Source organism: Nymphalis io, chromosome 4 (genome assembly GCF_905147045.1).
Source record: "Nymphalis io chromosome 4, ilAglIoxx1.1, whole genome shotgun sequence".
Lineage (NCBI taxonomy): Eukaryota > Metazoa > Arthropoda > Insecta > Lepidoptera > Nymphalidae > Nymphalis > Nymphalis io.
The window spans coordinates 13,669,478-13,683,900 of NC_065891.1; the positions used below are offsets into that span (position 1 = coordinate 13,669,478).

Sequence of the window (14,423 nt, forward strand, 5' to 3'; positions counted from 1 at the left end):
TAAGTAATATCATTTTAGTTGAAATATTTTTAGCGTATACTCGTATCAAGTATTCATATCGACTCTGGGGCAGTGTAAATTTACACAAGGATGGAAATCAAACAACATGTGTTTACGGTCTATCGAACCACTTTTTATCGTGCTGGATATTGACTTTGATGTGCCAGTGATTTATAAATTCACGTATAAAATAATATGCACTCGATTTATTTATTTTTAATTATTCCAAGTTAATTTACTGATCGTCCAGACCGTTAGACTAAATACTTATTATAAATATTCTATAATAAAATCGTCCTTGGGCGTGTGAGATTGTGAGAAAACTTTAAAGCTGACGTCCATGGATATAACGTTTCAAATGAAATGTTTCTGTGACATTGTTACACATCTGTCAAATGTAATGAGTTTCAAGCTTTTATTTAATTTCACCTGTCTCGATGTCTGTGATCGAATGTTACTTTATTTTCGGTGTTCAGTAACAACCTGTAATGTCCCACTGCTGGGCTAACGCCTCATCTCCCGTTTGAGGAGAAGGTTTGGAGCTTATTTCAACACGCTGCTCCAATGCGTGTTGGTAGAATACATATGTGGCATAATTTCAATAAAATTAGACCCATGTAGGTTTCTTCACGATGTTTTCCTTCGCCGTCTAGCACGAGATGAATTATAAACACAAATTAAGCACGTGAATATTCAGTGGTGTTTGCCCGGGCTTGAGCCCACGATCATCGGTTAAGATTTACGCGTCCTAACCACTAGGCCATCTGCGGCGTTCGATTGAGCAAATTTTGAACACGTTTGTTTATCTTGCACCATGCATGATTAAATAAATTCTGCCATTTTAAATCTAACATAGCTGACACGAGCACGAAGCTTTTACAGACCGCCATGTCTCTTGTGTTGTGTGACCTTGTGCGTTTACTTCCTACTTACTTCGTTGTATATATTATTATGATAATTTTTTTTAAATTTACGAAATAATATTTTTATTCATATGAAGTAGGTAGGCCAGCTGGCAGATAAGCTACCTGATGGTAAGTGGCCACCACTGACTATAGACATCAGCGTTGTAAAAAATATTGACTATTCCTTGCAGTGCCAATGCACCTTGAGAACTGAGGTGTTATGTTCCTTGTGTCTGTACACTCTCCCTTCAAGTCGGAACACTGCAATAATATTTAATGTTGTGACGCATAATATATGATAAATAAATGATACCTAACGAGTCCTAACACCAAGTAATCTTTCAATAACTATCAATTTTGATGTTTCACTACTACTGCGAGTCCCGTTACGGCAAGATATTTTTTTTGTTTATTATTATTGAATAATATAACAATTTAAATAAATTATACACATATGTATATCTACTACATAGTAAAAGTCAACATATTTACGTTATATAATCTCATAATTCAATATATTTGGTAAAATTTTCGTTGACCGCAGGCCGAGCGTACACGAAACAAGCTTTGTTGTGAAATTAACTCTAAACAGGAGTGTGCACGAACGCTTGCAAACAATACCGACTCACAGATAGCATAGTACTCCGAACACACATGAGACAATATAAGTTTGTCGTGCATATTGCAGAGAATATTTGCTTATTTGTACAATTTCTTTGCTTTAAAATACTGCTTGGAAAACCTTCTCTACTATATTTTTTTATTAGAGTGCCAACAACGATTATTAAAGCTAGGGTACAAGGTGTTTTAGCCTTTTTTAATATATATTTACGTGTGTATGTATGTGTAATGTATATATAGTGTTCATAAAGTAAAGCTCATAAATAGTACTATAATACCTTTTTATCAAACGATAAATAGAAAAGAAAAGGATAGTATCAGTATACTATATTTTGTCTTTGTCTATTTAAATATAAAAACCTCGTTGGCCTAGTGGCAAGAGTTCGGGAGGACATCATCATATAAAAAAAATGTTAAATAGAATATTTAACAAATTTATATATTATATGATATCTCATAGTATGTGATGTCATAAAATATGAAACTGTTTATTATACAAGTTTTATTTATTGTATATGTAATTACTAATTAAAATTGTACAATCAAAATTGATAAAAATAAATAGCTTATTAGGGATGTCGGATCCTGGTTACCGGAATGCGTCCGAGTTTGTAGGGCGCCTGGGGAATATCCGGCTGGCGTTATAAAAATAACACCTAATTTATTTTACACTTATTATTGTTTTTTTTATATTTCATTCTCAAGAAAATTATGAAAAAATATCATCAGCTCTACGCTAATCTAACAATAAATTAACAGGCCTCTACTTTTTTCTGCTATATAAAACCAATCCTTTCGAAAGGAGTCCAGCTCGTCTCGCGATCTCGAGGCGAGCCTCGATGAAGATAGTCCTTACCTATCCCATTTAGTTAAAGCTTTGGTCCAGAGATAATCTGACATTCGACAGATATATCCTGCGCAGTTCCATTTCAAAGTTGCAACTTTTCTAGTGACCGAACGATCAATGATTGCTGATTGCAGTATTCTTAACATAGAATTAGATTTGGTTGATCATAATTTTTTCCATAAGCGTAATTTTGCAAACTCTGTATAAAAATCTATAAAATCACAGTACAACATATTAAAAAAGTATTTAAAATTAGTATTTCTTACTTTTGTACCGCCAAACAAACTTATATTTCTTAGAGATAAATAAAAAACAGAAATTTAAGGTAACGTTGAGGTGAAACGCAATAGTAAATTCCAGAGGCAGGATAAACGGTCGGAGAGACCATGTTTATTAGTTAATAAAAAATAAAAATGGTTGTACAGCGCTTGCTTTAATTAAACTTGTGCATTTAGTATTAAGTAACACCTGCACCATCACGGTGAAAATTAAAACTTGGATTCACTGCCTTCTATTGTAACCCTAATACGAAGACTCTTGGTATGTCTGAACTAAACAATATTCAAAATTTTGGTTGTTTTTATTACTGATTTATTTTTTTAGCATACCTAGTAACAGCAGAGTACTGTCTGTCAATATAAATGTACATATTTTTTTAAACACAATCATTGTTTTTTTTATTTATACGTTATTTCACTTGTGTGTTTTTGTTCTACCAATAAAATGATGGATTGTTTGAGAACATTGTTTACTATTTTTGTTCGATATAAGAAGATGAGCTGGAAAATGAAGGTGATGATAAATGATCACCATTATTCACAGGCATATTTCTGTTTAGTGGATGTATAAATATTAATATTCAGTATTTATAAAGTTAGTGTTACCGCGTAAATCCCGATTTATTACTTTCGTAAAAAATATTATTCCAGACATTCATTTATTGTTATTTTTATAAACACATGAATTTAGCTCGAATTTCCCTATTTCCTTTTAAATAATAAAAAACGCTTTCAACATTTGTCCCTATCCTTTTTACCTTTTTTTTATAGAATAGGTAGGCGGACAAACAGATGGGCCACCTGATGGTAAATGTTCACCACAGACATTGAAAGAAATTATCTTTCATTTTATTTTTAATATATCTTTCATATTATTATTAATCATCGCTCACATCGCCAATGCGCCAACAATTTGGTAACTAAGATATTATGTCCCTTTTTGTTACAGGCATAATTACACCGGCTCACTCATCTTTTGAAACCGGAACATATGAATACCAAGTAGGTACTACTGTTTTGCGGTAGAATATCTGATGAGTATCCAGACGAGCTTGCATATAACCCTACCAACAGTATACCTACATACATGAGGAAAGGAAAATACAGTAAAATCTCGAAATCAAGGTACGAGGCACCCCTAAAGATTTTTACCCACGCAAACACACCCACGTAAAGCCCAATCACCAAAAAATATAAAAATTAATAACCTAAAATAGACATGCTTCTATTTATAAATTAAACCAGTTACTCAAATTCCTTATCGTAGAAACCCATCCATAAAATAATACTTCATTTTAAAATAACCAGCGTTATATCCCAGTTGAATTACTCATTTAGAATTTGTACCACAGACAAGTCACTCTCAAGTTATAACGGAAACTGTTAAAGATGGTATTACTTTGTTAGCTAATAGGATTAATGTTTTGACAAATTTCACGCTGTAGATTGAGAGAAAATTGTGGCTCACGACGATAAATACTTAAACGTTTCTCGAATGAAAGCCAGTTGTGTTATGCATAATTTATAACTTAATTACTAGCTTTTGAGAGAGGATTTGTTTGTGAATTATTCAAATGTTATGCTACTCTCCTAAAAAGAACACCATTTTATTTACCTACATCAATAAGTATGTCGTTCTCGATTCGTCTATATACGATATATTAATATGATCATGTATATTTCTTTCTAAGCCGAGATGGCCTAGTGGTTAGAACGCGTGAATCTTAACCGACGATCGTGGGTTCAAACCCGGGTAAGCACCACTGAATTTTCATGAGCTTAATTTGTAATTATAATTCATCTCGTCCTTAACGGCGAAGGAAAACATCTCGAGGAAACCTGCATGTGTCTAATTTCATTGAAATTATGTGACACATGTTTGACATTGTACCAACTCGCATTGGAGCAGCGTGGTGGAATAAGCTCACACCTTGGCCTCAAAAGTAAGAGGAGGCCTTAGCCCAGCAGTTGGACATTAACAGGCTGTTACTGTATTTCTCTTGTTTATGGACCGACCTTGTGTTTAATGTAGTTTCAAAGTGGAGCGACCTTTCAACTGGTATTGGGAATTGTTAAGTTCTTATTTAATAATTATTATGACATTTTTTTAATTTAATAAAAAGGCAAACTAGCAAACCTGCTATTTGTTGATAAATAGTCATCACTGCCTTTATACTTAGACACACCAAAAACTAAATTTTTTATGTTCATACTTGTGCCTGAAATTACAATGACTCATTCACAGGTGGTAGAGCTTTGTGCAAGCTCGTCTGAGTAGGTACCACCCACTCGTCAGATAATCTACCGCAAGACAGCAGTACTTGGTATTGTTGTATTCTGGTTTGAAGGGTGAGTGAGCCAGTGTAATTACAGGCACAAGCGACATAACATCTTAGTTCCCAAGGTTGGTGGCACATTAGTGATGTAAGCGATGGTTAACGTTTCTTACAATGCCAATGTCTATGGGCGTTGGTGAGCACTTACCATCAGGTGGCCCATATGCTCGTCCGCCTTCCTAAAATAGAAATAAAACAAAACACTAATCTGGAATAAATTAATACGAATTGTAGCTTCATTTCGGTAGGATAATATTAATAAGTATGTAGTATATACGAAAACAATGGACCCTAACTAAATAAACATTCACAATTATTTATTTATTTGGCACAGATAACTAATAACAGTCAGTAATATCAACACATTATTATATAAAAAATAAAGCCGGACTATAATATTCTCCAATGCGTGCAAAGATTAAATTAAATGAAGTTTTTCGTAAATATAAGATAAAAATGTAAAAACAATTTTCATAAAATTGTTCATAAAAAACGTTTTATTCATGTAGCCTTTTATATTTCCATTTCATTTCAAATCAAATTAAAATACTTCTATTAGAAAACGACTCACAGATAACTCCATTTAAAATAAAAGGTGAAAAATAATGTTTTTACATATAAAATGTAAGCAATTTAAGAATTTCTGTAAGAACTTGCAATTAATTTCAGCCATTAATTTTACTTCTACATTTTGAAAAGACTATTTTATACAAAAACTTTGCTTTAAAAGTCTTTAATACTGAATACAGCGAAGATATTTTTCCTATCTCTTTTACAAATGTTTAGTTTCATACATTAATTATAATTATATTTTTTATTTATTTAATAACTAAAAACACATTAACATTAAATATAGACAGACCAGCTTAACAAAAATATCATAGTTACAATTTATATATTATATATAAATTATACTTACAATTTTCCCCCAAAAACTTAAATGTTAAGCTACTGGTTCAGAATGTAAATTCGATGGGACAAATCAAATCAAAATGATTCCTTATTCAAGTAAGCTCATAAAAGCACTTAAATCGTTGTGTTACATTTAATTTAATGTAAGGCCATTTATTCTTGTATACGAATTATATATTAATTAATTAATAATTTATTGCACGTTAAACTTTGTATATATATTCTGCTTGTTGATTGATAATTGATATCAATTAAAACTAATTCCAAGGTTTTTATCATCTATATTTATTTTTATATCGGATACTTTTTTAATTTAAAAACCATTAATATATAAAACTAATCTAATAAAAAAAACCTCATCCGAAAGTACCTTTGAGTTTGGCTAGTAGTACTAGTAAATTTCAATTATTCAACTCTTGATCAACGGTAAAAAAAAACATCGCCAAGCAATCTGAACCCGAAGCACCACTTTACCGTCAATAAAAAAGTTGGTAATTTTACACTCGCTTTCATGAATTCGAATTTTGTACAGCATTATTCGCAAATAATAAATATAATAAACATATTATTAGAAAAACATGCCTTTACTTAGTTACCTCCAAAGTAAAAATACAAGCATTTACAAAATAAAGTTGATAAAAAAATATACGAAGTAATGCAACTTGGTGGCTTTGTGCAAGTCTGGGTTGATACCACCTTAGTTCCCAAGGTTAATATTTCTATTTTTGGTATCGCCACCGTGTATAGTATATTTTACTCGCACCTATTTCAATATGTATGGGAAGGAATAGGCTAGCAGCAAGCCAATAATATGCTTCAAAAAGGAGTTTTTTTTTCAAACTGTGGACAAAGTAATTGAAATTTGTTATTATTTATAGTTAATTTTAAATTTGTATAGAAACGTATGTATTGATACTGAATTTTCAATTTTTAATATACGATTTAGCTACAAAAAAAAAACAAAAACTGTATATGAAACAGTTTTAATTTTAAAAGTATACCTTATTTTACACAAATTTTACTTCCCACTTATTTTCCAACATGTATTTAAATTCTTTAGAATATTCACATACTAATCTGTAAGGCAATTATATGAAGAATCCAAATATATATATTATTAAAAACCAGAGGTAGGATAATTTAAAAAAAATAAACAACTCAACTATTATTCTTCTCATAATTCAAAATTTAAAAATCACCGTTATTAAACGCTATTTCTAATTACACTTACTATAACCAATATGGACACATCTAACCAACACAACCGTTTAACTGATTAGAACTAAGCACGTATTACGAATTACGAAACTAATACAATTAATTAATGATTAAAAAAATGGACCATGAATATTGTAAAAGCAACTATCAACGGCCGCCGCTCGCAACCGCCCGCACAAAAGTGAGTCTAAGGATGTCGTGATCCCTCTGACGTAGCTTCTTTCTTCTACCCGACACTTGTCAAGCTTTGACAAATAATTGGAGGGTAGGATGTTGGCTATGTCTTATTTCCTTGCAAATTCTCTAAGAAAATAAATATATACATATATATATATATATATATTAGTAGGTAATCATACAAAATCATCGAGAAATCTTCGAAATAATGTATCTGTCCCTACCCAGCGAGGTGCCCCTGGCGAGAGCAGCCAGCCGCAGGGAAAAGGCGCGCCCGGGTAACGACAGTTGAGGGGTTAATTGGGTTTGATTACTTCCCACGTATGGTTAACTGCGAAGCTTAAATGTTCGGTGTTATTGAGTGGTGGATATAATATTCAATTGGGCGTTACAGCCGAATGTTCCGCGCAAATCCCGTACTACATGTGAAAAGTATTGGCACAGAAAAGTGTCACAGGTCTGATTTACTAGATGACAGTATGAATTGCAATTGGATTGGGATTTGCAATTTTGTACAACAATGACGTAAAGAGGTTTTAATGAATCCCACTTCAATATTTCCTTCATATGCCGTAATTGATGCGCATAACAAATTAGACGGCTTTTACGACACCCACGGTTAGAAATTGGGTGAAATATAATTATAATATTTAGCAGTAAGTTAATTAAAAAATAATTTTAACATTGGCAAAGGCAGTAAAAAAGTAATTTTGCCTCGAATACTTAACTAGTTGATAATAATAGGTTCTCAATGTGGTCCATTAAGGCAGCTAATCGGGCGCAGAGCCAACTCTTCCTGTACCGAACGATTGCAAAAGTAAAATGGCCAATAATCCACGTACCCAGTACATTCATTATTAGTTATCTGTGCATTGCAATCTCGAAGGATTTTTCGAAACAATTTATAATACAATATTTTGGTTTAAAAATATACTGTTTTAATAATTTTTACTTTTAAATTTTGAATTAATACTAAATTGACGCTTTAAAAATTTGTAAAAAACGCTTATTATGTACTACTTTATACATATCAAAGTAAATATTTTTATTACATTTGTAGGCGCAAAGTTCAACAATAGCCATACAACATTACAGTGCAATAGAACAATACTTAGTTGCGTGTAAATATATTTAAAAAAAAAACATATTTATATTATTATGTTCAAACTGCTAAATACGAATAGTTTCAGGTTGTCAGATGTTTTATTACTATCAGAAAATTGAATATTATAATATGAAATATTCGGAATATCGCAAAATTGGACATTATCAGGGTAATTTATATATATGTAGATATTTAAGAGACGAGATGGCCCAGTATCTAGAACACCTACGAGTGGAGCAAAGCACGGGAGAGGCTGCGGATGCGTTATATCAACGCGATCCCGCAGTCTCTCCGATCCGTGCTGAGGACGGCCATTGCAGTGGTTTTAGTGGGTAAGAATCCCACATAACCCGGTTCCACCTCCATAGGACCCGGGTATCTTTCTAAAGGTTTCCAATGCGAGACAAAAAAAAAGTGTCTAGAACACCTGAATTATAATTATATTAATTGAAGTTTATAATAAACATTAAAATAAAGAGTAGAAAAAAATTTAAGAGTAATATCTCATTCAAAAGTTAAAAGTCATAAAGTTTGATAAGATATATTTCTGCTCTTTTATACATTTTATTTCCCAATGCACTAAAATACTAGATTTAAGAAAATCCCAACGCAAATGGATCAGAATCAACATATCAGGAACATGTTGTACTTTGAGAGCATTGCCAATCGAAATTCGATTTTATTGGCAAATGGTAAGCAAGTGCCAAGTGCCAGCCGCGAGGGACCAACGCAGTCACCGAATCTGGCCGTACTCAATCACACCGCTCGTTTGAGTCGCTGCCAACGCTGAATCGCATTTGAGTATTTTAAGACGAGTGTTCGCAAAAGGGTAGCATGTCGTATTCTGATTAGATGAAATTAGCCAAAAAGATGCATAAAAATATTTGGCGGCAGGTGAAATTTGAAGGAGGCTTTTATAATATTAAGAATTTTTGATATTCATGTATCGATGGCACAGTGGTAAGAATACGTGAATCTTAAGCAAAGCTTACATTTACAAACCTGGGCAAGCACTGAATTTTCGTATTCTTAATTAGAGCTTATAATTTATCTTGTACTTTGTGGGAAATATTGTGACATACTTATCCATCGACTGTCTTTGGAACAGCGCGATGGAGAAAGCTCCAAACCTACTCAACAAGAGGAGGGCTGAGCCCAACAGTGAAATATTTACAAAATGTTAGTTTTTCAATGCATATTCTTGGAACAATGATATTTATGGGTTTGCGGTTAGCGTCGTACTTTACACGGTAATTCTTCAAACCTTATTTAGTAAGAATAATTAATTAATTTAATTAACCTGAAGTATCGTTAGTGGACTTGAAAGAACTGACCATCAAAGCACTTGTTACCATATAATCTCCTCAATCACTTTATGATAATTTCCGGTGACTGTTAGTAAAGTTAGCCGCCAATAAAGCACCCGAAATCCGTGATTCACTCACGCAGTGAGGTTAACACATTGAGCATCATTTTAGGTTAAGGTTTATAGACATTTTATTCTCAAAAAGACATAAGTCGCTTACATGAGAATACACATATAACAATATAACATTCATATTTGTCTTTATTAGTTACCCATTTATCGCATAGACCTAATTTTTTTTTCTTTTTTTTTAAATTCAATGTTCTATTATATATTCAGCCAGTTTGGTCTCGAATGCATTAAATGAGTGTACATTTTTTATGTGTGCAGGTATTTTATTGTAAAGTCGTGCTCCTTCATATGTAAGAGTTTTTGTACCATATGACGTCCTGGTTTTCGGTAAGACAAGAAAGATAGCTCGTCGGGTGCTACGATTACGATGTTCTTTTGTTTTGGTAAAACTTATATCAGTGTGGATGGTTTTGTTGAGCATTTTTCTGATTAGGATACATGTACTATATATATATAAAGCTATCGAATATTCATTATTTTGTTTCCATTTAATTAATTTTTTTTTTTTTTGTAGTTGTTCGAACAGCGTTAGGGATAATGGAAGAGATATTTTATTATTTTATTTTGTGTTATTTGAGGGTTGTCTAGTCTTGTTTCTAGTGGCACTTACCCAAACTTCATTGAGATGTAGCAGTAGGGTTTGACTAGAGTGTTATAGATGGTGTAACGCAGCACACGTAGAATACATCGGGCTAGGTTTCGGACTGAGCCAGTAATTGAAGTTAAATTTTTTTTCTTACACGTTCAATTTGAGTATTACATATTAAATTACTGTCTATCCTTAATCCGAGATATTTTCACTGTGTTTTTCTTTATAGTTGTTTGTTATTAATTGTAAGGGGTGCATATGGCAATTTTGGTTTATTTTTAGCTTTGAAAATAATGTAGCATGTTAGGAGATTACGTTGAAACCATGTAGATAAAGTATTTAAATCTTCTTGAGTTTTAAGAATAAGATTTTGTATAGATTTTTTTGGATAACATTTTAATGTTTTGATACCCGCTTTCTTAAAGATTGTATATTTTGCTTCAGTGATAATCACTGTATAGACTCGAGAAGTAAGGATAAACTAATAACGCCGAGTTCCCGACTCCACAAAGTCAATAAACCCTTCCTGTGGCAAGGTATTCGTTTCTATAATAACATTCCGCAGATATTATTCCTTTTTCCAATAAATAAATTTATTTATTTTTTGTTAAAAAAACAGTTATATTTAACCATGATTGATTATTTAACCATTTATTACTCAACCATGATTGAAAAAGAGTAATTAAAGAGCTTTTTGCCGGTTTTTTTTTATAGAATAGGAAGGTGGACGAGCATATGGACCACCTAATGGTAAGTGGTCACCAACGCCTTTAGACATTAATGCGCCACCAACCTTGGGGACTAAGATTTTATGCCCCTTGTGCCTGTAATTACACTGGCTTACTCACCCTTCAAACCGGAACACAACAATACCAAGTACTGCTGTTTTGCGGTAGAATATCTGATGAGTGGGTGGTACCTACACCACCACTGTCACTTATCACACTCTTGCGCATACGCGGTTACGACGCGGTTAATTTATCGCACTTTTTGTTAAAATTATATTGTTCATAGCACTACATTTACGTATCCTTAAAATATTAGTTTCTATCAAGATAACTACCATGATTTTTACAAAAATATCAAACACAGTAGCGTAGGAGAATCAATTTAAATAATACTTATGATCTGTTTTTTTTTCCATTAGATGTACTTTGAAAGTGATAATAATTGTTGAGTTATAAGATATTTTTTTTAATTTTATACTCAGTTACTAATCTTTACTAATATTATAAAGCTAAAGAGTTTGTTTGGTTGAACGCGCTAATTGAATTTAATTTTAAAAATAATTTTGAGATTGTTAAAATCTCAAAAAATACCGGATCAAATTGAAAATTATGTTAATGTTCCCCTTTGTCAAAGGCTATTATTATATTTAACATCAAGCTACAACCAATAGGAGCTTAGCATCAATAAAAATTTTTGCAGAAACGGGGAAAATATATTCTTTTTGAGAGTTTCCGTTGCGTGCGCAGTCTAAACGGGTAAAGTTAAGCAACAATCACGTATGCCAGAATTGTTTTTCTTAAAAGATAAAAAAAAGGCGTCCACGATATCGTTTGTGTAGCATTTAAGGATGACTTACTATAACCTTTTTTATTGTAATCAAAATAGTTCTAAAAAAAAATCCATTATTTGCGTAGATTTTTTCTCATTGTTTTGTTAAATTTATAATTACTCGTTTTTTTAATAGTTAGTTAATCATATTTACTTATTTTTAAATACAGATTTACCTTTTAGTTTTAAAAGGATACAATTTCTTATGAAGGTATCGTTTGCAGTCATAAAAAATAAAGCACAGAGACAGACATTAAAATGTGTCGGAATAGATTTAAGGGAATTGATTTTCTTTGATAGTTAATCTAAAATATAATTTACTTAAAAATAGGTTTGATTTTTTTGGCCATAAACAAAATATATAATTATTATGAATAAATAATAAATAAAACGGTATTTATTGCATATGCATTATTATTAAAACAAAACATTTGTGTGGCTTAGGAAATTAAATGAGTTTAACTGAGAGACGTAGATGAAGCTATGTGAAATGTTATATGCAAAGTAAATATAGACATCTACAAAATTTTAGTCAAAAAATGTTATATGTTTTTATATTGCTCAGATTTCTTTAAATATCCTTAAATTAGTTCTGGAGATTGTTACCTTATTTTATTAAATATTTTAATATCCATTTTGATTACAACGAATAAACCAGGCAGATAAAAATCAGGCAGATGTCTTCTTTTGCGTTGAGGCTTTTACAAAGTAAAAAAATACATCTACATTATTTCAGAAAAACAACGAAATAGTGATAAAACCCGTTATTCAATAAATAAAAAATGTTATTTTAAATCATCATGGATAATTTCAAGTTAATTGATACATAAATGTCGAAATGGTAACTATTTTTTACTTAATGTGCTCTCCTGAAAAATTCCTATTATGTAGATATCCGTATCTACTTCTGCCATCGATTTATTATGCCATTAGTCATCAATACTTTTTGTTGTGTTTTAGTTTGATGACTGCGTAAGCCACCGTCTTAAGTGTGGCTTACCCTAAAAAAAGTAGGTGCAACACGACGCTGGGCTGATTTGAAACATCAAAATTTAAACACTCAAGGAGTAAAGAGCGGCGGCTGAGATGGGGCATGATGACATAAGGGACCGTCATGTTTTTGTCATGGCATACTAGTCGGTCTTTACTTTATTTTACTTTACTTTATTGTACACCACAAAGAGAAAAAAACAAATACAAAACATGGATACAGCCTAAATAAAAGTAGCATACAATTTTGGCGACCTATTCGCTACATAGCGATCTCTTCCAGGCAACTAACGATTTAAGCAATAACTCATAGGATATGAGGTAGGTGGTGTTGTAATAATAAATAAAATAACATTAATCTATAATTAAAACAAACTAATAAATAAATGTAAATATAAAATACACATATTATATATCAATAAATAAATTATATTATCAATACATATAAAATTACAAGTACTTAATATAAATCCAGACTATATACAAGGAAAGCTAATAAAAACGATAAGTCCTGAAACATAACAAGAAAGAAAAAAAATATATAAATACAAAAAAATATAAAAATTAAAGATATTATTGGTGATAAGGCATTTGAGACAAAAAGTGATCGTTTTCACGTTTTTTTTAAATATCTATGGATTTGGCCTTTCCCACAAGGTGCGCGCCAATGCATGTTTCACATCATAAAATAAAAAGGATAGACGCGTTCAACGCTGGGTCATTATCCAATCACTCATTAGCGATCACCTTAACATATTATTTCAAAATGTTGGTAGTTACTCTCCCGATTAGTGAAAGAGCATACCGAAGTCAATTAACGAGCCACTTAACAATTCCCTTTGGAGATTTGTCTCGATTTGAATATCTTTGAATCGTCGAAATCCGATTACTGTGATAGATGCATTCCTGTTTATACATAGTTTATATATATAGTTTTATTATTTATAGAGTTTTATTATATATAGTAACCTAGGAATACATGTGTAAATATTATGAATTTATTCTAGACTAATGCTTTACCCACGGCTTTGCTCGTGTCATAAGTATTGCTAATTACCATTTTCTATAGCTCTTTCTTCAAAAATGAAGGATTTTCATACAAACTTTCATCCCCTTTATCACTAACTTAGGGGTTAAATTTTCAAAAATCATTCCCTAGTACCTAACCTACTTTGTAGAAGGAAGGTATGCAAATTTTCATGGTGCTAGCCCCATGGCCTTAGCCCAGCAATGGGACTAATAGGGTGTAACTGTATTGATAATTAATTACAATATTTATATGTGATGTCATATTATTATTGAACTACGTTTGAAAAATATTGTTATTGAGTCGATCGCCGCCTGGGCTACAAAAGTATAATTTTATTATTTTCAAACCAGTGGTAATTTTTTGATAATAAATAAGCAAGTGTAACGCTTTTTGATTAACACCCGCCTTCACAAAGCCAGT

At 31.7% G+C, this 14,423-nt stretch overlaps 3 protein-coding genes across 5 annotated transcripts in view; 1 reads left to right on the forward strand and 2 right to left on the reverse strand.

Annotated features, from left to right (window-relative positions):
* LOC126768150 (tumor suppressor candidate 3) overlaps positions 1-4,136 on the forward strand; it is a 534,937-nt gene extending 530,801 nt beyond the window's left edge. The window contains exon 7 of the mRNA XM_050486090.1: positions 4,126-4,136. The gene's annotated coding sequence lies outside the window, so the exon portion shown is untranslated. The remainder of the gene's footprint in view (positions 1-4,125) is intronic.
* The window catches only part of LOC126768130 (exocyst complex component 7), a 287,887-nt gene that overhangs the window by 222,452 nt on the left and 51,012 nt on the right, over positions 1-14,423 (reverse strand). The gene's annotated exons all lie outside the window — the stretch shown is intronic.
* The window catches only part of LOC126768132 (organic cation transporter protein-like), an 86,731-nt gene that overhangs the window by 54,255 nt on the left and 18,053 nt on the right, over positions 1-14,423 (reverse strand). The gene's annotated exons all lie outside the window — the stretch shown is intronic.